General features: G+C 43.8%; 1 pseudogene; it reads left to right on the top strand.

Annotated features, from left to right (window-relative positions):
- The first annotated feature begins 3,894 nt into the window (after positions 1–3,894).
- On the top strand, positions 3,895–20,919 carry LOC134482126 (PHD finger protein 11-like; annotated as a pseudogene).
- The last annotated feature ends 975 nt before the right edge of the window (positions 20,920–21,894 follow it).

Here is a 21,894-nt window from a genome sequence, read left to right as displayed (position 1 = left end):
AATAAAGAAAGCACAACGGGAGACAATGCTGGATATAGAAAACCAAAAGAAGAGTCAAGGAGGAATAGATACAAGCAACACCAACAGATTATAAGAGATAGAAGAGATAATCTAAGGAGCAGAAGATTCCATAGAAATCATTGACACAACTGTCAAAGATAATGTAAAACAGAAAAAGATACTGGCCCAAAACATACAGGAAATCCAGGACACAAGGAGAAGATCAAACCTAAGGATAATAGGTATAGAAGAGAGTGAAGACTCCCAAATCAAAGGACCAGTAAATATCTTCAACAAAATCATAGAAGAAAACTTCCCTAACCTAAAGAAAGAGATGCCCATAAACACACAACAAGCCTGCAGAACTCCAAATAGATTGAACCAGAAAAGAAACTCCTCCCATCACATAATAGCCAAAACACCAAATGCACAAAACAAAGGAAGAATATTAAAAGCAGTAAGGGGAAAAGGTCAAGTAACATATAAAGGCAGAACTATCAGAATTACACCAGACTTCTCACCAGAGATGATGAAAGCCAGAAGACCCTGGACAGATGTCATGCAAACCCTAAGAGAACACAAATGCCAGCCCAGGCCACTGTATCCAACAAAACTCAATTAACATAAATGGAGAAACCAAGATATTTTATGACAAAATCAAATTTACACAATATCTTTTTCACAAATCCAGCTCTTTAAAGGATAATAAATGGTAAAGCCCAACACAAGGAGGCAAGGTACACCCTAGAAAAAGCAAAAAACTAATCATTTTTCAAAAAAACAAAGAGAAGACAAGCACACAAACAATCTCACCTCCAAATATGAAGATAACAGGAAACAACAATCACTTTTCCTTAATATCTCTCAACATCAATGGACTCAATTCCCCAATAAAAAGACACAGATTAACAAATTGGATATGTAATGAGGACCCAGAATTTTGCTGCCCACAAGAAACACACCTTAGAGACAAGGGTGGACACTACCTCAGAGTAAAAGGCTGAAAAACAACTTTCCAAGCAAATGGTCTGAAGAAACAAGCTGGAGTAGTCATTCTAATATCCAGTCAAATCGATTTTCAACCAAAAGTCATCAAAAAAGATAAGGAAGGACACTTCATATTCATCAAAGGAAAAATCCACCAAGATGAACTCTCAATCCTAAATATCTATACTCCAAATGCAAGGGCACCTACATACATAAAAGAAACCTTACTAAAGCTCAAAACACACATTGCACCTCACACAATAATAGTGGGAGATTTCAACACACCACTCTCATCAACGGACAGATCATGGAAACAGAAATTAAACAGAGACATAGATAGACTAAGAGAAGTCATGAACCAAATAGACTTAACAGATATTTATAGAACATTCTATCTAAAACAAAAGGATATACCTTCTTCTCACCTCCTCATGGTACTTTCTCCAAAATTGTCCATATAATTGGTCATAAAACAGGCCTCAATAGATACAGAAAGATAGAAATAATCCCATGTGTCCTATCAGACCACCATGGGCTAAAACTGGTCTTCAATAGCAATAAGGAAAGAACACCCACATATACATGGAAGTTGAACAATGCTCAACTACTCAATGATCACCTGGTCAAGGAAGAAATAAAGAAAGAAATTAAAGACTTCTTAGAACTTAATGAAAATGAAGGTACAACATACCCAAACTTATGGGACACAATGAAAGCTGTGCTAAGAGGAAAACTCATAGCTCTGAGTGCCTGCAGAAAGAAACAGGAGAGAGCATATATCAGCAGCTTGACAGCACACCTAAAAGCTTTAGAACAAAAAGAAGCAAATACACCCAGGAGGAGTAGAAGGAAGGAAATAATGAAACTCAGAGCTGAAATCAACCAAGTAGAAACAAAAAGGACCATAGAAAGAATCAACAGAACCAAAGGCTGGTTGTTTGAGAAAAACAACAGGATAGATAAACCCTTAGCCAGACTAACGAGAGGACACAGAGAGTGTGTCCAAATTAACAAAATCAGAAATGAAAAGGGAGACATAACTACAGATTCAGAGGAAATTCAAAAAATTATCAGATCCTACTACAAAAGCCTATATTCATGGAAAATCTGGAGGAAAGGGAAATTTCTTAGACAGATACCAGGTATTGAAGTTAAATCAGGAACAGATAAACCAGATAAACAACCCCATAACTCCTAAAGAACTAGAAGCAGTCATTAAAGGTCTCCCAACCAAAAAGAGCCCAGGTCCAGACGGGTTTAGTGCAGAATTCTATCAGACCTTCATAGAAGACCTCATACCAATATTATCCAAACTATTCCACAAAATTGAAACAGATGGAGCACTACTGAATTCCTTCTATGAAGCCACAATTACTCTTATACATAAACCACACAAAGACCCAACAAAGAAATAGAACTTCAGACCAATTTCCCTTATGAATATCGACGCAAAAATAATCAATAAAATTCTGGCAAACCGAAATCAATAAAATTCTGGCAAACCGAATCCAAGAACACATCAAAACAAGTACGGTCAGGATGTTTGCTGTGGTTTTTCTCAAGTTGATCGATGGCTGTTTGACTTTGTCAACGTGACACACCTGGGAAGAGGAACCTTCTCCATACTTGCCTCCATCAGAGTGGCCCGAGTGACGTTTTCCTGACTGGGTTGATGGAGGAAGGGACAGGTCACTGTGTGCAGCTCCAGCATGGGGGGTGTTTGTGTGCTGTAGTGCACAGCAGGGTTAGGGAGCCAAGGGAAGCATCCAGAAAGCCTCCCTGCTCCCGCTTTCTCCCTTTTTCTTTGCATGATGACTGCAACTTTTAGTCCTTTATGGTTGTGGGTCCCCTGTCTGCTTGGAGAAACAGTATAAGGGAAGTTTGACTGTGCTTGACCCAGGCAGTGGCCCTGAGCATGTTGGACAGGAGAGAAGCCCTGGGATACTACTTAGGAGTGGGGAAGCGCAGGCTAGCTTGAGGGACAGATGGAGCTGGTTCACTGGTCCCTGGGCTGTGGAGTTCCCAGGCTCTTGGACACCCAGGCACTGCTGGAAGTCTCAGAAGAGCTGAGAATAGCATGTGGGCCCTAGGGCTGGATGTAGTCTGGGTCCGGGGCGGGAGGGAGAAGGGAGAGAGCTCTGGTTAGTCCCATGAGGATGTTTCCTGGCTTGAACTGGTTGGCTTGGAGGCAGTTGTGGCTGGGAGTGGAGAGAGGCCTTCTACAGGAGATTAGACAGTGTCTCTGTAGTGAAGGATGTCCCCAAGGTGGATCCCAATGAAAAGAGACAGTCCATGGCTCTGAATCCTTTATTGCCATGGAGGAAGGTGGATGTGTAAAACCATACTACACTGGGCCTGAGATTAAATACCTTTTACAGAGAGGAGGTCTGGGACGGAAAGTTTATTGGCTAAGCCCTCCATGCCTCCATTTACTTCACTAGCATGGAGATCTATCCTGAGCCTACAGACCACAGGTCATGTCCTTTTCTACATGGGGTCTTGCTAAATTGCCCTTACATGTCTATTGGCCATAAATCTATGGGGGAGGGATTGTGGTTTGTGACAGGGACCTGGTGCCTGGGAGCAGGCGAAGCTACTACTGTCCCTGCATGGTCTCCGGGGATTCTAGCCTTAGTTCAACTGAGGACCATGCTACTTCTCACAGTCCACTGCCCAACATAGCTCAAATGAAGCCTTTCCTTCCTTAAGTTACTTTGGACCTTGGGTTTCATTACATCAACAGAGAAATTAAACTAGAGCCCTTTTGAAAATGGCAACTCCGAGGTGAAAATGTGCTAGCATACTGCTCTCAACTTGCACTTCCTCTCAGACTCCTGTTTGTGGGCTCCACCCCAATTTGAGAAAAGGAAACTAGAACGTAGAAACTTACAGAGGCACTTCAAGAAGTGCAGGTACCCAGCCATGGCCCAAGAGGAACCTGGTGGCTCCAACTCAGTCCTGAATGGTGAGTTCTAGGGTGTGGACCAGCAGGAAGAGCTCCCACTCCACTTCCCCCAAGGGAGACTGCAGGATGATGCTGAGGCTGGAGTGGGGCTTACAGCATGTGGGAAATCTGTAGGCACTGAAAGCTATTCTATCCTCTTGGGTCCTTGCTTCACAGATCTGGGAGCTCTGCACTGTGAAATAATTACTCAAGACATACTGTTGGGAAGGGGAGGTAGATTTTATGGGGATGCTGGGAACCTGCAAAGAAGGTCTCTTGGAGGGGAATTGGAGAATACCGAGAAACAGGTTGGGTTGTGTATTGCAAGTAGCCTTCAGTGTCCTAAAAGCTTGTGTTGTGCAGGCTGATGTTTCAGGGTCTCCCCTGTTGACATTCGCTTGGAGATGGTTTTCTCTTATCGTGAGAGCATCACAACCAGGAAGGCACCAATGCCACACCTTTTCAGCCCTTTTCTAGCAACAGTGATTGCAGTGACCACTGCCCAAAGGATGTCACTACATTCAGCAAAAGCATCCTCCATCCCTGAGACAACCCAGGCAACCATTATCACTCACTTGGTGAAGATGTGTACAGCCAAATTTGCAGTCAACTACTCATTAATCCCAGCCTGTAATCCTCTTGCAGCCAGTGTATGTTTGACGTTATTTTGTGTATGACTATCTTGCCTGCATGAACATCTATGTACCATGTGTGTCCTCGATGTTCTTTCTTTAGAGCAGGCAGCCTAGGATTCCCTCTGGATGGAGAGTTAGGCTTGGTTAGAGCTCACCATGAACTGGGCCATGGTCGTCTGCTTAAATTAATTAGTGCTCCTGTTTAGTGAGCCATTGCTCTAGTATCTGGAATGTATGTGTGATTAATGTATGTATGTATGTATGTATGTATGTATGTATGTATGTATGAGTGTATTTACATATGTATATACGTTGTGATTCCATTGAGCTTAAAACTTCTTTGGTGACAGTTTATGTGGAATTTCCATCTTGTATAACTAGTGTCCTGCGCAGACACAGAGTGTTCTGACAGATTTACTGGGATCTTCATCTAGCTCCTGCCTTGCTGAGAGTCTTTACGTTGCGTTGCTCAACTGTTCCTTTGCTCTTTTCTCCATCTGTGTAGTGTGTGTGTGTGTGTGTGTGTGTGTGTGTGTGTGTGTGTGTGGTCAACCACTAATTCATGGTAGTGGCCAGGCCACACCTAAAGGAAACCGCCTTCCCCCACACACCATCAACTGACAGATCTCCTTACTTAGGGGTTGATGCTAGTGAATGTTGGCCCCCTTTTATCTGGTTTGATCCTGTGCAGTCCTTCTGCAGGTAACCCCACTTGTTTTGAGTTCATGATCACAGCTTTTCTGTCATCCTGCAAGACCCTGTTTCTATGGATCTTAGCATCCATCCATCCTAACTTTCACTGTGTTCCCGGAGCCTTGGTGGGGTCTGGTGATTTTTAGTGTCTTGTTCATGACTGACTATTCCACACACATCTACTCTCTGCACATTGACCAGTTGAGAACCTGATCAAAAGACCCTATTGCCACAGACACTATCTTGTTGGGCACAGGTCACAGAGAAATTAAGCAATAATCAGGTTCTTCCCTGTTTGGTGGCTTTCATAGTACTGAAAAGTGCCATGTAGTTTGTTGGAGAATAAAAGAAGTCCACAATCTCACACAGCTGTGAGCACTGTGCTACAGTAACAACCAGCACGGCAGGACATGTCCCTGGAGGAAGAGTGACACAGTGTCATAGGGGGGACCAACTGATTTCTAGTGGACTTGGGACCAGCAGGAGGAAGCAGTGCCTTGCACTGTAAATTAGACCAAGATCTTATGGTAAGGGAGCTCATTGGCCACACAGGTGAACCTACGCCCACTGTCTCTGCTAAGTAGACATGCGATCAACCTTTGCTCTACATGCCTGTCTCAGACACCATCACAAATTTTTTTACATGAATATTTTATCAGTTCACTAAGACCTCTAGAAGCTTTTCAGTGAGCCCATAGCCAACCTATGTGCCTTGCTCTGTTTCTGTTGACAGCACTGGTCTTCAGCACCGAACAGAGGCTGTACCACACAAGACATGCTCCTTTTCACAGATTAGACGTTGATTTGTAATTATTCGAGGAGTTTACAGTCCATCTTGAGAAGAGGGTCCTCTCCCCTTTTTGAAGACTGGAGGAGCTACCAAGGCCATGAAGTGCTGTTCTGTTTTAACCTGGTTGTTATTTATAGGTGACGCTAATAGTGACAAAAAGATGGAGAAGTGGACATGTGCCCTCTGCCCTGAAGGCCACGACTGGAGTGTGATTTACTTCGAACCATAATCGAATATAGCAGCTCATGAAAACTGTCTGGTAAGTTACTGGTAAAAACTTTAAAACTACATGTTTAGGACTGAAAAGTGGGTCAGTGGTGAAAATCACCAGACACTCTTCCAGAGGAACTAGTTTCCATTCCCAGCACTCACATGGTGCCTCACAACCAGCACGGAAGATCTCTGTGTGAAGACGATGATGACAGAAGTCATAATGTCTGCAGGGGCAGAGGGCCTTTGAGGTGGAAATACTGATTTAGTTCTAACTGCCCCAGTCTCCTGAGTGCTGAGTCTACAGGTATGTAGGGCCACATCAAGGTATCAGATCTGTGTTAAATTATGAATCATCTGTCCTGTATCCTTGAGTGTGTATTTCTACATCAAGGACCTTGTGTCCCATAAGTGCAATTTACCCATCAAGGTCAGACATGAGCACTGCCTCTCTAGCGCCACCTAGAAGCCTCATTGAGTTTTCACCAGCCGTCCCAACAACATGGCCAAGGGGTGAATGAAGCACAGGGGCTGCAGGGAGCCTTTTCCCTTTAACCTGTTGTGTCCTCATAACATTTCCTGGTAATTTGAAGTCACTTCCAATTGTCTGTTGACATGCCAGTATTTTTAGTAAACTTTCTTGATATGCTTTTCATTAAAACAAAAGTGTAGTGACTGAAGTGTGCAGTTGTGTTTTGAGACATACTTGCTCCATGTGGTCACTGTCACTATTCAGAGAGCTCCCAGGACCCCAGAACATCCCCTCATGCCTCTCTGCAGTCAGCCCACACTTACTCCATGTCCCTCTGGATTGCTCATTTTGTCAGAGATCACAGGACGGGAGTGCTGCAGCATGGCCTCCTTAGTGTGTGGTCTCTTTGCTCCCCAGTGATGCAGAGCATCTCCTGGGCCTGTGTGCGTTTGGTCCCATTTGCGTTCTACATCTCTGCACTCAGTCAAATGACTCAGGATATCTATGCCTACAGGGAATTCCCATGAACTTCTTCTTGCTGTGCTGCATTGACATTTATAGCAGACGACACTTCAGTAGCATTTATATTGTCTAATTCCGGAGAAGATGTAACGGACAGACAGGCATGCATAGGCTGTGTTAGGGCTTCTACACTTGATCTTAGCCGAAAGGCCGAGAAGCGATGTGTGTTAGGGCTTCTACGACTGCCTCCAAGACACCATGACTCAAAAGCAAATTGGGAGGAAACCATTTATTTGGTTGCATTTCCATATACCTGCTCATTATAGAAGGAATTAAAAACATAAATTCAAACAGGGCTGAAACCTGAATACAGGAGACCATGGACATGCCAAGGAGGGGGCTGCTTTCTGGTTTGCTCTCAGGGTTTGCTCCGTCTGCTTTCCTACAGAATCTAACACCAGCAGCCCAGGGATGGCAACATCTAGTATTTGCTGGACTCTCCCCCATTGGTCACTAATTAAGAAAATCCCTTACAGCCCGATCTTATGAAGGCTTTTTCTCCTTTGCAGTTCCCTCCTTTCAGATAACTCTAGCTTGGGTCACATTGAGAGAAAACTCGACAACAGGCTCTGTGCATATGTGATACGGTTTTATATCCTCATATAAAATATTCAGCATAAGAGGACCTGAGCGCCCTGAACTGGTCCTTTCAGAATACTAGACAGATGTATAACTATTTGCTTCCCTGCCTTTATATTATGTTATTAAATGGATAGGTCACAGACTATTCATCTGTCTATCAACCTATGCATTCTGTCCAATATGAGGTGACAGCAAATTTATAATGAACATCTATGTATGAGCCTTTGTTTCCTATATGCCTTTAATCCCCTTGGAAAGCATTTAAAGAATTTCCACGTTATAAAGTAAGTGTGCATTTCACACTAAAATGTTTATCATTTCAAACCCAGGCTATTTCTTGCCTGCACACTGTTTTCTCCATGATTTTAATTTGTGTTAGGGATGTTAATCTTGGTTATCTTTTCCCATGTGTGTATTTTTCACTCTGTACTATCAAGTTGGATTTTAAACCTCTCTCTTCTTTTTCCTGTTGCTGAGGATCAAACCCAGAGTATGGAAAATATAAGCAAATGCTTTACCTTTGATACACATCACAGAGCCTGTCTATTAAAAAAGATGTGTGTGCATACATGTTTTTATGTGTGTATGTGTGTGTACATGTGTGTATGTGTGCACACGTGTGTCTACATACACGTGAAGAGCATGCTCATGGAGGTCAGAGGGCAGCTTTCTCCGGAGCTGGTATCTTCCTCCTTGTTCATGGGTTCTACAACTCTCGCAGCAGGTGCAGTTCTGGATGACGCTCGTTCTGGATGACGCTCTCCTCTCTCTCTGGGACACCCGGATAGCAGATGTGTGGTTCGAGCCACAGCACCTGCCTTTTTACTGGGGTTTGGGGAATTGAGATCAGTCTGTCAGGCTTGCTCAGCCAATGCTTTTACTCACTGAGGGTCTTCTCTGTCCCCTGCCACATGGCCGTCTTAAACCGAATTTTTTTATTGAGTTGTAAGGCTTTCCTGTGCTCTAGACACAAGTCTTTGATCAGATGTATACATGGTATTTTTTCCTATCCATGGCTGGCCTTTGAAAAAACGACATCCATTTATTTCCTTATGCATGTACCAGAGGATGCAGGAGGAGGTCAGAGAACACCTTGCAGAATTTCCTTCCCTCCTCCACCACATTAGAGCCTTAGATTGTCAGGTTGGCAGCAAGTGATTGTTCTTGACGAGTCACCTTCCTGGTCACAATTTTCTCTTAGCATCTTTCTGAGAACAACTTTAATCCTGATGAAGTAGAACAGATCCCTGCACTAAGCTTGCAGCTGGAGCAGAGCAGCAGAAACACGGAGACCCTAACTCCAAACCACGGGAAAGGATAGAACCACTTCCCAGGGTCATTCTCCGACCTCCACATGCGAGTATTCACATTTGCATTATAATCTCTAATACTTACAAAATGTCTTTGCCTATGAAAGTGTCACAAGTTTTTTCTCATGTTTCTCATGCTCTTCAGTTTTTTGAGTTTCTCTGTGACATTAACCTTCAAGTGAAAGCCAGCCCATTGTTTAGGTTTATGTGACTCGGGAGACTTAGCCCTCTGGAGCTAGAAAGCTGGTGGCTCAGTTAGGGAAGTGCTGGGAACTTGAGTATGAAGTCCTGACTTCCACCCCAGGATCCATACATAAATCTCCACCTGGCATACACTGCCTGCAGCCCCACACTGTGGAGTACAGACAGGAGGATTCTAGACCCTGCTGGCCAACCAGGTGAGCCCAACTTGTGAGCTCTCCAAGGTCAGGGAGTGGCTATATTAAAAAATATAGATGGAGAGGGGCTGGAGAGATGGGTGTGTGGTTAAGCTGCCCTTGCAGAGGACCCAGGATCAGTTCTCAGAACACAGGGTTAGTTCACAAGCATTTGTAAATCCACTTCCTGGAATCCAATGTCTTCTTCTATCCTGTGCCAAAACTAGCACTCATGTGATCCACATAGATACATGCAGGAAAAACACTCATTTTTGTAAAAAATCTTAGAAAAAAGCTAAAGATCTGTAGAGAATGCCAGCCAAAGTAAGTCTCTTTTTTCTCCAAGCAGATAACAATATAAACACACACACACACACACACACACACACACACACACACACACGCACACACACACACACAAATACACTCACTCATGCACATTAGGATATAAATCACACAGAACACACACACCCATATTTAATACAATACTTGTATAATATTTTTGTAAAGAATTTTAATCCTTTAATAAAAATCTTTTAGAACGATTTTAGTGTATGTGGATGTGTGTGTGTGTTACCTACTGGAGCTGGTCTTCTGTCACTTGTGAGCTGGGTACCTGGACCTGAGTGCACAATGTAGGTCCTCTGGAACACTAGAAGAGCAGTACACATGCTCAACCACTAAGCCCTCTCTCCATCCTCTAAAATACTGATGAGCAAAGAGACTTGTGACCTCTAAAATACACAAGGAAGTTTGGGGGTAGCTGTGGTCGTACCTGAATTTCCACTGCAAAAAACAAAGGAGGAGGCCAGGGTCCAGGTAAAGTGGGATGTATAGATACATCTTATCTTTAAAAAACAGCATAAAAGTCAGGCATATTTGTGTATGACTTTGGTCCCAGCACTGACAGGCAATGACAAGTGAACTCTGTCAGTTTCAGTCTATTGACTGAACTACAGTGAGACCCTATCTCAACAATGACAAGAGTGAAAATCTGTGAAATGGGTGTAGAGGCAGGCATGGTCATTGAAATCTAAGAAGGCCTGGGAATCCACCAGGAATGGCCTCTGTCCCTTGCTATGGTTTCTCTGACTCCATGGCTTCAGTCATTCTCTGCTCTGCATTCCTAGGCAGAGAATGGTGCTGTAGGAGCCACTGTCTGCCTTGGTCCAGAGTCAGGAGAGATCAGTTACCAAGGACAACTGTGTCTGCAGACTGAGGGTTCTCACAGGAGTTCCATGGCTCACATCCGGTCATCTAGTGCACAGTGGCCAGTGCTCTGAGTCATGGTCCACTCTGCCTCCTCTTCAGCCCTGTTCAGAACCATCCCTGACTTGTGTCCATCAGGAATGCTTCACACCAACTCTGGGTTTCTCTCACTGTGCAGCTGTATTCATCAGGACTGGTGGAGTGTGGTCCTCATGATCCACGTAATCCAGCCAGAAGCTTTGCTGTAAAGTCAGTGAAGAAAGAGATCTGGAGAGGGAGAAGATTGGTAAGTTGATATGTCTTATTATTCATAAATCATGAGTCTTTTGTACTATGTTCAAAGGACAGTCTTCATGGGTGTGGTGACATGGTGCAGCAGTTCAGAATGCTTGCTACCCATCCAGAAGTCCTGAGTTTGGTCCCCATCACCAAATGGCAACTCAGAACTGCTTGTAACTCCAGTTCCAGGGTATCAGATGCCCACTGCTGGCCTCCACAGAGACATGTACTTACAGACTTGTTCTCTCAGACACAGAAGTAAAAATAAAATAAACCTTCCACCTAAAAACAGAGTCTGTGGTAAAGTAAGTTTCGAGAAACATGAGGAGAGCTGGAAGGTGGACTGTGAGACCCTGCCTCAGCTGACGCTCTCTGCTTACATCAGGAGAGCAGGCTTGAGCCCCTTCTGTCTGAGAGAAAACACTGGTCAGACAGGCTGGAACAAGTCCTTCCTGTCACTTCAGCAGAGCAAGTTCCAATTTCACAGCTCAACAGCGCCATCTCAGTTCTTCCTCTGCTGTCCTGCCACAGAGCTGCAGGCAGCATGCAGAGCAAAAGGCTTCATCCTTGACATGGAGGACAATGTCCTCTGAAGGTCACAGGTGACTGATGTCTTTCTGCACCAGTTTGGGTGGTTATCACTGTGAGCATCTGCCTGGGAGCTGGGGGCATATGGACCTTTCCAGGAAAGAGGAGGGCTCAGAGGCTCTCCTCCAAGGTCAACTGTGTCTCCTGGCTACGTTTATAACAGGCCATTTGCAGAAGCGTAAACAGGATGTCAAGTTTACCATGGCTGACCACACCCAAAGAAAGGTGTCAATGTGTGGCAACATACTGGTATGTTTCTTTTTCACAGTATTTGTACCAGCATGCTTAATGTAAATTCTCCTAATTAGAAAGTGGCCAGCCAATGTGAACTCAAACATTATTTTTATCATTTTCTGATAATTGCATTTGAGACTCTTCATGGACAGTTAAGGAAGAATATCTTCAGATTCTAGAACAGAGGCTCTGACTGTGTGGGGAATGATGAAAAGGAAACACATTTCATACGGACTTAGGAACCACCAATCATAAATTTATTTTCTTTGGCCCTTTATAAATGCAATTTAGTTACTGAGCTGATTCCCGGTTCCTAAGCTCTTCGGAAATATGTGTTCCCATGGTCAAGACCCACAACTTGAGAAGCACTGTTGTAGGATTTGCCTGCAAGGAAACATCCCAGACCAGAATGAGGGCAGCTGGGTAAACAGAATACGGAGAAAGCAGTTGTGATCCGTGAGAGTTTTCATGGACTTTCCTATTGGGAAACTGAGATGCATTGGAAGCACAGGCAACAGAAAGGGATGCGAAAAGGCACAGGAGGCGAGAGCTACTCACTCACTGTTTCCTTATAGCCCAGGGATGGCTGCACTCTCAAGAGGCTGCGCCCTCCCACATTAATAACTGATTATGTAAAGGCGCAGCAAGGATGCCCACAGCCTGATCTTCTGGAGTTCTTTTCTCCTTTGAGGTTCTCTCCTCTCAGATGCGTAGAGCTCATTGTGGAAGTGTCAGCGAGTGTATCATCAGGGTGCAGTCTCCCCTTCACTATTCACGCTGCTACCTTTTACCTCTACAATTCAATAACTGCTCCTGTATGCTCTGGTTTAGCATTCTATATATTAATCTTCTTTCAAACCTATTTTTGACTTTTCCTTGTGTTCCCTTATGTATTATCATGGGGTCCTTACTTGGGAGCCTGTAGGTTGCTGTTTCTTGCTCTATAGAGAGCCTTATTGGGCTTGGACCGCGTGTATCCAAAGGGTGGTCAATCGGAGTTGGTCATTGCTGATTTACCCCTCGTTACAGCATACAGCTTTAGTACTGCTCAAAGGGCTTCCTGCAGCCATACAACACCTAACCATCTCTACTCCACCTTCAGATAAGATGTGGTAGAGCAATAAAATCAAGGGAGTAAGAAAATGGTGTCTTCAGTGATGTTTTCATTGTTTAGTTTCTACAAAATTGAAACTGGTGCACTTTATTGTACACAATTCTCAACTCCTGCTCTGTGGTGCAGGCCCCACCTTTCCAGGGAGGAATGTCTGGGTGGAAGTCATACCAAGTGACAGCTGAGGCCACACATGTCTTAGTGGCACAAGAAGGAGCTGCTCTGGCCTAAGGCTCCAGGACTCCAAATCGAGTGTCTGTCCAGTGATAAGGAAGCCTGGAGCTTTGCTTTCTAAAGAGTCTCTATTAAAGGGGAAGACTGGTTTTGGAAACCATCTAATGCTTTTGCATCTCTGTAGACACTTACACAACGTTCTATCCCAGGCCTTTGATCCCAGGTGGCTGCAGTTTTGCTGAAACTTCCTCATGGGTTGCCAAATCTAATTCCAATCTAGTGCGGGCACAGAGGCTGGGATATGCCAGAGATAGCCAGGAGAAAAACACAGGGCTACTGGCTTGAACATTGTTTAATGGCAGCCTTACTTTTTAGCAAAGAAAGAGTACTAACTCATTGTGATCTATTCTTTTATAGAAATGCTCATTTTGTAATAACAAGGGAGCCACCGTGGGATGTGATTTACAGTCTTGTCCCAAGAATTACCACTTACACTGTGCCAAGGAGGACCGCGCAATTCTACAAGTTGATGAGGATCATGGAACTTACAAGTAATCAAATAGCTTTGATACTCCATGGTGGAGTGGTGGGGATGGGTAGGGAATGGCTAGGCTGTGATATGCTTCTCAGGCTTAATTTATGCAAATGAGTTGCATGTGAGGACAGCATTATGGGACACCACCAGGAACTCAGCTTCTCATTTCCACACTTGACAGGACTAAGAAGTACTCAAGGGGGGTTGGGGATTTAGCTCAGCGGTAGAGCGCTTGCCTAGCAAGCACAAGGCCCTGGGTTCGATCCCCAGCTCCGAAAAAAAGAAAATTAAAAAAAAAAAAAGAAGTACTCAAGGGTTTGCTTGACTTTCTAAATCTTCTCTTTACTCTCTTCTTCCTGGGAGAGCCTCATTCTGAGTGGCAGCATGCACGTCCTATAAGACACAGGAGCCAGTTCAGGCCTGTTCTTCTCTGTAGCAGGAAGACACCTTCCTTTACTCACACATCCACAGGTCATGGGTCTGTCCTCCCATCTTGTGGGAATGAGCTCTCTGCTTCCAGTGTTGGACCCAGGCATGGAACTGAGGCTGTGGGAGCTGACAGCAAGCACCTTGACCTTCAGAGCCCTCTTGCCCGCCCGCAGCTTGTCATTCAGTATTGAACAGTACTCTTTATATTTGAATTATGGAGACACCAATAGGGGTTGTATTTTTAGAATTTCATTTTTTGTATACATTCACAAAGAGCTCAATTTATTATGACAGTCGTTTTTTAATCACAGGAAATCCCTGCTGTACCAAGTTTTTATGTTTGCAGATGGTATCTCATCAAGTAGTCCAGGCTGGTCTTGAACTTATAGAGATAAATGAAAAGCTTTAAAAATGTTTACTGACCATGCTGGAAACACTTACTCAATTAAACAAAGTGTTTTAACTTATTCAAGAAGGAGTGAATGGGCTTCTCTGCTGTTGACATTTTAATGTAAACATTGAGGTTCATAGAGTAACTGAGATACTTTACAAGGGGCTGAGTGACACTCAGAATGAACCTGACAAGGTCTAATCAGGTTGGTACATTAGTGCAGAGAGGACTCAATGAACACTGGCTCATGGGAGGGGCTGATGCAGGAAGGGGCTTTGCCTAGACTTGAAAATTACTGACACTGGGGACAGGGAAGACACAGGTGAGAGTCTATGCTAATATTTTCCATACTTCTTTATGTTACAAAAACTCCTAGGCAAGCATGGTATATAAACCTAAAATCAATGTTCAGGAGAGATAGGACCCAAATCCAAGAACCTCTGGGAATGCAATTGAGACCAAATGAAAGGTGCTCAGAGGATGCAGATCCAGAGGAGGTGACTGAGCTGGGTGCTGCTGGGAAGGCTGCATGGAGGGCACTGGGTAACAGGAGGACCCTAGGTCTGCTAAGGGCTGAGACAAAGGCAAGCCTGGGCAGAGAAGTCCCTTACAGCTCCTCACTGCAGTCCTCCAGCCTGCTGTGCTGCCTTCTCTCTGAAGACACTGGCCAAATCCAAGTTCTGACCTTGAAAAGTCGCTCTCCACAGTACTGCACAAGTGTCTCTGTGAACTGTGAGGATTCACAAAACTGTGAATAGTCTGAATGAAGCTTGTCATCTGAGACCTGAGTTCTTAGGAAAAAGGACTGCTCAAAGGCTTCTCCCAGCATTTATGCTGTAAGAGACCAGAGTCTCCTTTCTAATGCTCAAAGTGCACAAAGACAATGGCCATCCTCACACATACTGGATATCGGCTAACAATTTGACATGGATTTAGACACATTACTTTTTAAAACTAAATACTTTAGCCAGTGTAATTGCATGTAGCTCTAACACCAGCACAAGGGAGACAAAGGTTGGTGTAACTCTACAAATGAAAAGGTTCAGTGATTCTTTGAACATCTGTATTTTCAGATTATTTTGCCAACGACATGTTCCAGGGGGTCAAGAACCCACACAACTTGGTAAGTTTTAAGTGTGTTTAAAGAAAGTTAATTATTTAGACAAATCTCATTTCTTCTCATTTGTAAGTTCTTATGTGCACCTTTTTGTGTGGGTGGATACCTTAGGTAACAGATGGAGGTGACTATGGATGCTTGAAGGTCCTCTGGAAGAACAGCAAGTAGCCTTCGCTAGGTGTAGTCATTAACTCATTGGAAAGTATCATTAAGGGGTTTTCCCATTACTGTGTGTTGACAGTAAATGATTATAATGTGTATAATGTGTACATAGAAATTATAATATATGTATATATATTATGCAGAAAGAGAGAGAGAGAGAGGGAGGGAGGGAGGGAGAGAGAGACAGAGAGAGGGAGGGAGGGAGGGAGGGAGGGAGGGAGAGAGAGAGAGAGAGAGAGAGAGAGAGAGAGAGAGAGAGAGAGAGAGAGAGAGAGAATAGTTCCAGGCCAGCCTGAGCTACATATTTAGACCCTATCTCAAAAGAAAAGTACTTTCTGAAAAACTTTGGCCCACTTCATAACTGTTTTGTTCAGTGCAAATACTATAAGAAAGATCCCTAGTCAAAGGATATAAATGATGAAGTCTGGATTAGGAAGCAATGGGTTATCTTCTGAGGAGCACCCACTTGAGGACGATGACAGGACTGCCCAAGTCTCTACACATAGGGTTGTGTGAAGCCAGAGTCCAGTGGTATGCTACCCCTCACAGGGACAGGTAGCTTTTGTTCTATAAAGGGAATATCCTAACAACACAAAATCAGTGACAAATACGAGGGGCTGTCATCTCAAGCAATTAAAGTAAATTTTACAAAACTACATCAATTCATAGTTATTATGAACAGAGAAATGTCATTTTTGGACCATTTACTCTTTGAGCTACACAGTAATGGAGACATGTATGCTCTCCCATCAACTGGTAAAGGACAAAGTGACCACATGATGAGAATCGCTGTCCATTTCCTCCTAACAATGCATCCTTTGTTTGTAGATGCAGCTGTCAAAGCTTCTTTTCTTAAGAAATGCCTGGAAGCAGGACTTCTTACTGAATTATTTGAACAGATACTACAAAAAATGATTTCAATTCATGGAAGATTCATGGATGAGACTGCTTCAGAGTCAGGTACTGAGTGGGCTAAATGTAAACACATTCTAGAAAACACACCTTCCCATGCTTTCCCTCCCTCCTTTAACCCATTCTTTAAGAACACACATCATGGGCTGAAGAGATGGTTCAGTGGTCAAGAGCACTGTTCCTCTTGCAGAAGACTCAAGGTCAGTCCCCAGCATCTGCATGGTGGCTTACAAGCATAGCTTCAGTTTGAGGGGATTCCAACACCCTCTCTTGTCCAGTTACTAGGCATGCACACACATACACAAAGTAATAAATAAATCTAAAACTTCCAGTTAATAAATGAACAAAATATGAAAGATACATATTCTTTAGTTAGAGGCAGAAGTGCACTGAGGCCAGGAGTTCTGTTTCCCAGAGGTGCAAACAGCTGGATGGAGCCATCCTTCAGCTGAGCTGTGCTAGTTTGTCTGCTTTTGTTGTTGTGGATACAGCTGCTGTTTTCAGATATACTTTAAAAAATAGGTTTAATTTGTGTGTGTGTGTGTGTGTGTGTGTGTGTGTGTGTGTGTATGTATATGTGTGTATGTGTGTGTGTTTGTGTGTGTGTTTACATGGACATGGGTTTTCAAGTGCCCACAGAGAATAGAACTGTATGAATCCCTGGAGCCAGAGTTACAGGCAGTTGTAAGCCATCCAACATGGGTCCTGGGAACCAGCCTGTAGGTTATAATTTTGATGTGCCTCAACTTCCGTCTTAATAAATCCAGGGACTTGAAAGAATTATGACAGGGGTGGAGAGACAGCCAGGTACAGAAGAACACACATATTCTTGAAGAGGATCTCAATTTGGTTCCTATACTCATGTCTGGTAGCTCATAACTGCCTGGAAGTCAAGGTCCTGGGGATCTGACATTCTTAAAGGCTCTGAGGATACCTAAAGCCCCACCCCGCACCACACACACACACACGCACACACGCACACACGCACACAGACTCTGAGGATACCTAACGCCCCCCACCCCCCAACACACACACATAATTTTTTAAAATATTACATTATGCCCCTGCCCAGCCACAGGTACAGAATAAAGGATGACAGAGGAGTTGGTTCTGCTTCCACAATGTGGGTTCTGGGGAGTGAGCTTAGGTCATCAGGTGGTAGGAAGCAGCCTTCTCTGCTGAGCCATCCTCCAGGCCTTGGTGTAGTTGGTTAGATCAACTGCAAAGTAGGAGTTTCTTTCTGAATGGCTCCTAGGAATAAAAACTCCAGTTACAGTGTGCAAGTCCATGGTCCCTGGGACCTCCTGTAACATATAATGTGAGCTACAAGTCTTGTAATTGCTCGTTAGGGTGATCTGACTGTGTTACATGGTAAGGGACAATGTAAAATACTGACTTTTAAGTGACTTTCTCTATGACAACCAAAACATAAGTTAGCATTACACATTTCCCAGAGCTCCTTTGTTACATAATTTTATTTGCTTATTTTCTCAAGACTAAGAACTCTCAAAGTTTGGGGTGCCTCCTAATCACCTGGGGCTCCCTGGAGCACAGATGCTCCCTCCCCAGAAGTCCTGGCTGCACAGAGACAGTGAGCTGAGGCTTCTCCCACTTCCCTGCTGGGCCTGCACTGAGCTGCCCTTCTCTGATCCTCTCTCTTCCTGTTGGGGTTATTTTCTCTTTCTCCCTGTGTGACTTATTCATATTAAAATTAACACAGGAAACTGTTTCTCCCTCTAGACTATGAAGGGATCAAGACCTTACTGTTTGACTGTGGACTATTTGGAGACATACTAAGAAAATTCCAAGAAGGTAGGTGATTCATAAAATAAGAAACTGTGTTTTAGAAACATTTACCATTCAGATCCAAATAACAAGTTGCATAAGTGTCAAATATTTCTCAAGAGAATTGTTGTCAAATGATGAATCCCATTACAGAAAAGCACAACACACAGAGAGAGAAACGTGGAAAAAGTAGTGTATATATAAACACATAGTGATGTATGGATAGACAGACAGACAGATGCTATACAAAATGGCAGTAGTTTGTGGGTGGTTGGATCACAATGCTTATTTTCCAAGTACACAGACAAATACTTTGGTGTACAGAAAAACATATCGACAAGGCAGAAACAAGCCATGTTTTTACAGCAGAGAAAGGCCCTGGCTGGAGCTGAGGAGGTTTCCTGCAGTGGCTCTCCCCTAGGCAGCAAGAGGGAGGCAACTCTGACCCATCCTGCAGCCTGACTCCCTTTCTTGAAGAGACCTTTTGTCTTCAAAGCTTATCTCCCAAAGCACAGAGTACTATAATTCTAAAATTAATCAAGTAAAAAACAAAACAAGGTGAAGTATGATCAAGAAAGATTTTTGGTTGTTGTTTTTGGTTTTTGTGTTTTGCTGTTTTATTTAAATGGTAGTAGGCAGGCAGGAATAGGGAGATCCAATCTTTAAAAATTGAGATGCATTTAGTTGGGTGTTGTGGTAGACACCTGCAATCCCAGCAGTTGAAAGGGAGAGGCAGGAGGATTGGGAACCTGGCTACACACTGAGAACTTGTCAGAAAACAAACAAACATAAGAAATGTGCATTCATTATGGTATTTTTCAGTACTAAATCTCCACTTGCTGCCCCCCTGGACATGGGTGAGGGACAGAGTCACACAGAGTGATATGAGTAGCTCTCTCCCCACACTATTCACTACACACTGCCCGAGTGTTCTTTCTACAGATGTGCCTGTCAGTAAAACTATGTGGCAGCAGGCTTTCCCGACAGAGCAATCAGGTTGCCTGTGTCACCTCAATATGCACAGCCTCTGTCGTTTTGATTTTCTGCTACTTGTTCTTCTTTGGACTCTGCAATATTGTTTTGGTCAGCAGAGAAGTTACTTTAAAAATCAATGGAGAATGCCTGTTAATAATAATAGATATTAAAATAACTCTCTGCTGAGCTGATAATAATAATAGATATTAAAATAATTCTTCAGGAAGATGTATTCTGACAAAATTACATGTGCCACACGGTATGAATGTGGAGACCTCAAGACACTAATTAGGCCTGCATGGGAACCACATGGAAAGGCTAACTTCTGACATGGCACCATTCTGGTCTGGCTGATTTAGCCCAGGAATCCAAGCTAACTGTAGGTATGCAGTCATTCTGACAACAAAGAATTCAAAAATTCAGTTGTGAAGATTCTAAACCCAACTGCCATCACCTTGGTTGGTTTCTACAGCAAACATTTTCTGTTCCTAAATCACACCCAAAGCTGAGATGTGTCAAATGTCCTTAGAGCCAGAGGTGTGCTCATGAAAGAGTTGTCACTGAAAGGCCAGCAACATACTGTAGTCTCTAAATAAATGAATACACTGTAACCTTGTTCTACCATGAAGGAATCAAATTCACATGACACATGCTGGTGTCCACACTGAATCAGGAAGGGCAGCAAAGGTGCGGATAGACTGTCTCCTCAGACCACTCTGTCTTCTCATTTGAGGTCCAGGGACTATAACGTAGATATCTGAACGGATCCAGTCTAGAGACAGTAACCTATTCCTAATCCTGTTCCTGCACACACTGAAGCCACTTTCTTTCTTTTAAAGCAATCAAGAGCAAAGCTTGTGAATGTGAAGAAAGGCTGAACCAGATGAAGCAGCAGCTGGAGTTACTTGCAGATTTACAACAAAACCTGCGCTCATTTCAAGAATGTGGGGACCTGGACCCCTCAGGCTCTACCTCAGGATCCTTGCTACCTCCTGAGGACCACCAGTGCAGATGCCAGGAGTCTCCTGAAGTGCAAGCAGGCTCAGGAGACAGCCTGTGACAGATCCAGTCCCCTCCAGCTCTGGCCTGCTACTGCTCAGCCAGGGTCCATACCTGACAGGTTGTTTCTTGGCTCCTCTCTTGTCATCTCACTTGTCCTGCCTTCTCCTGACAGTAACAGCTGTTCCTCAGGTCAACTGGATCAGGCCCCCATGTCCTCTAAGGAGCAGGAAGTCCTCCTACCTACCCTACCCACCCTAGTCAGGGGCAGCCACACCACAGCCTTTGCTCATCCTTTTGTGGAATCTTAGAGCTTTCTTCTTGCTTCTGCTACTCCTGCAGTAGGTCTGTGTCATCATGGTCTCCTCTCAGTATTAGTGACTTCATCAGAATGGAGCAGAGCCTCACTCCTGTGCATAGCTCGCTGGTACCCTGGGTTTCTGCTCACTACCACCTTCCCAACATTGAGCACACTTAATAAATGCTTGACAAAACACTGTGAAGAATCAACAGTTTCTTTAATACAGTTCCCAGCAGCCCTCATCTGTAACAAGACACAGTGCACTATTCTGTTCTTACCAATTCTGTGGGTCTCCATCAGTCTTTTAAGAAGTGTCTTTTTGGGCACAGTCATTATAAGGGCAAGCTTCATCTTCAAGACCGAGTCTGGCATTTCAACTGGGCTCTTTGAATAAGAGCACCAGGGGAATAGGGAATGTGGAGAACGAAGGCTTTCCCACCTGACAATATGCATCAGATCTGTGTGCGACACTGCCCCTGACCCTTGTCTCCTCTCACATTCACATTTCCAATTTCCTCTCATAATCCTCTGGTCTACATTAAAGCACTTGTCAGAATGTGGTTGTGTCCCAGGATTGTGTCTAGTTTGTAATGAGTGCTCATGCCTACGTGTGTAGGAATCACTCTTGTACAAGACTGTGGTGACCAAGGCCAGTCTAAGCCACTTCTTGGCAGGTCAACTGGAATGACTGCAGTGTGAGCGCCCGTCTGACCCAGCTGGGACACTTATGTCAGGGCTTCCTCTGCTGCTTTATTCAACTGGAATTTGTTCATCTCAGTAAATTATGTGGCACAGAAAGCACTCTTTGGTGTTTATAAAGTAGGCGTATATTGGGCAAACTGATAAAATAAACCTGCTGTTATTACTGAAAAATCATCAAATACTCACAGCCCTCACTTTAATAACAGAAAGCAGACAGCTGAACTGACCTTTCCCAGTTGCTCTCTGACCTCCACAAGGATGGCACATTGACACCTCCATGTGCAAAGGTCATGTTTAAGAAGTCACAGATCCCATTACATCACTGGTGTTAGCCCAACCTCCACTTTCTCTGTAGAGCCAGTCTGTCTCACAAGGACAGTGACTTTTTCCATCAGATGCTTCAACTGTCCACTTGTAACAGAAATAAGATCTTTTGGTGGTGAGTTAGTGGAGAAATAGCTGACACATT

This window comes from Rattus norvegicus, chromosome 15, assembly GCF_036323735.1.
Source record: "Rattus norvegicus strain BN/NHsdMcwi chromosome 15, GRCr8, whole genome shotgun sequence".
Lineage (NCBI taxonomy): Eukaryota > Metazoa > Chordata > Mammalia > Rodentia > Muridae > Rattus > Rattus norvegicus.
The sequence above is the reverse complement of the archived record's forward strand: the minus strand, read 5'-3'. Positions and strand labels throughout refer to the sequence as shown.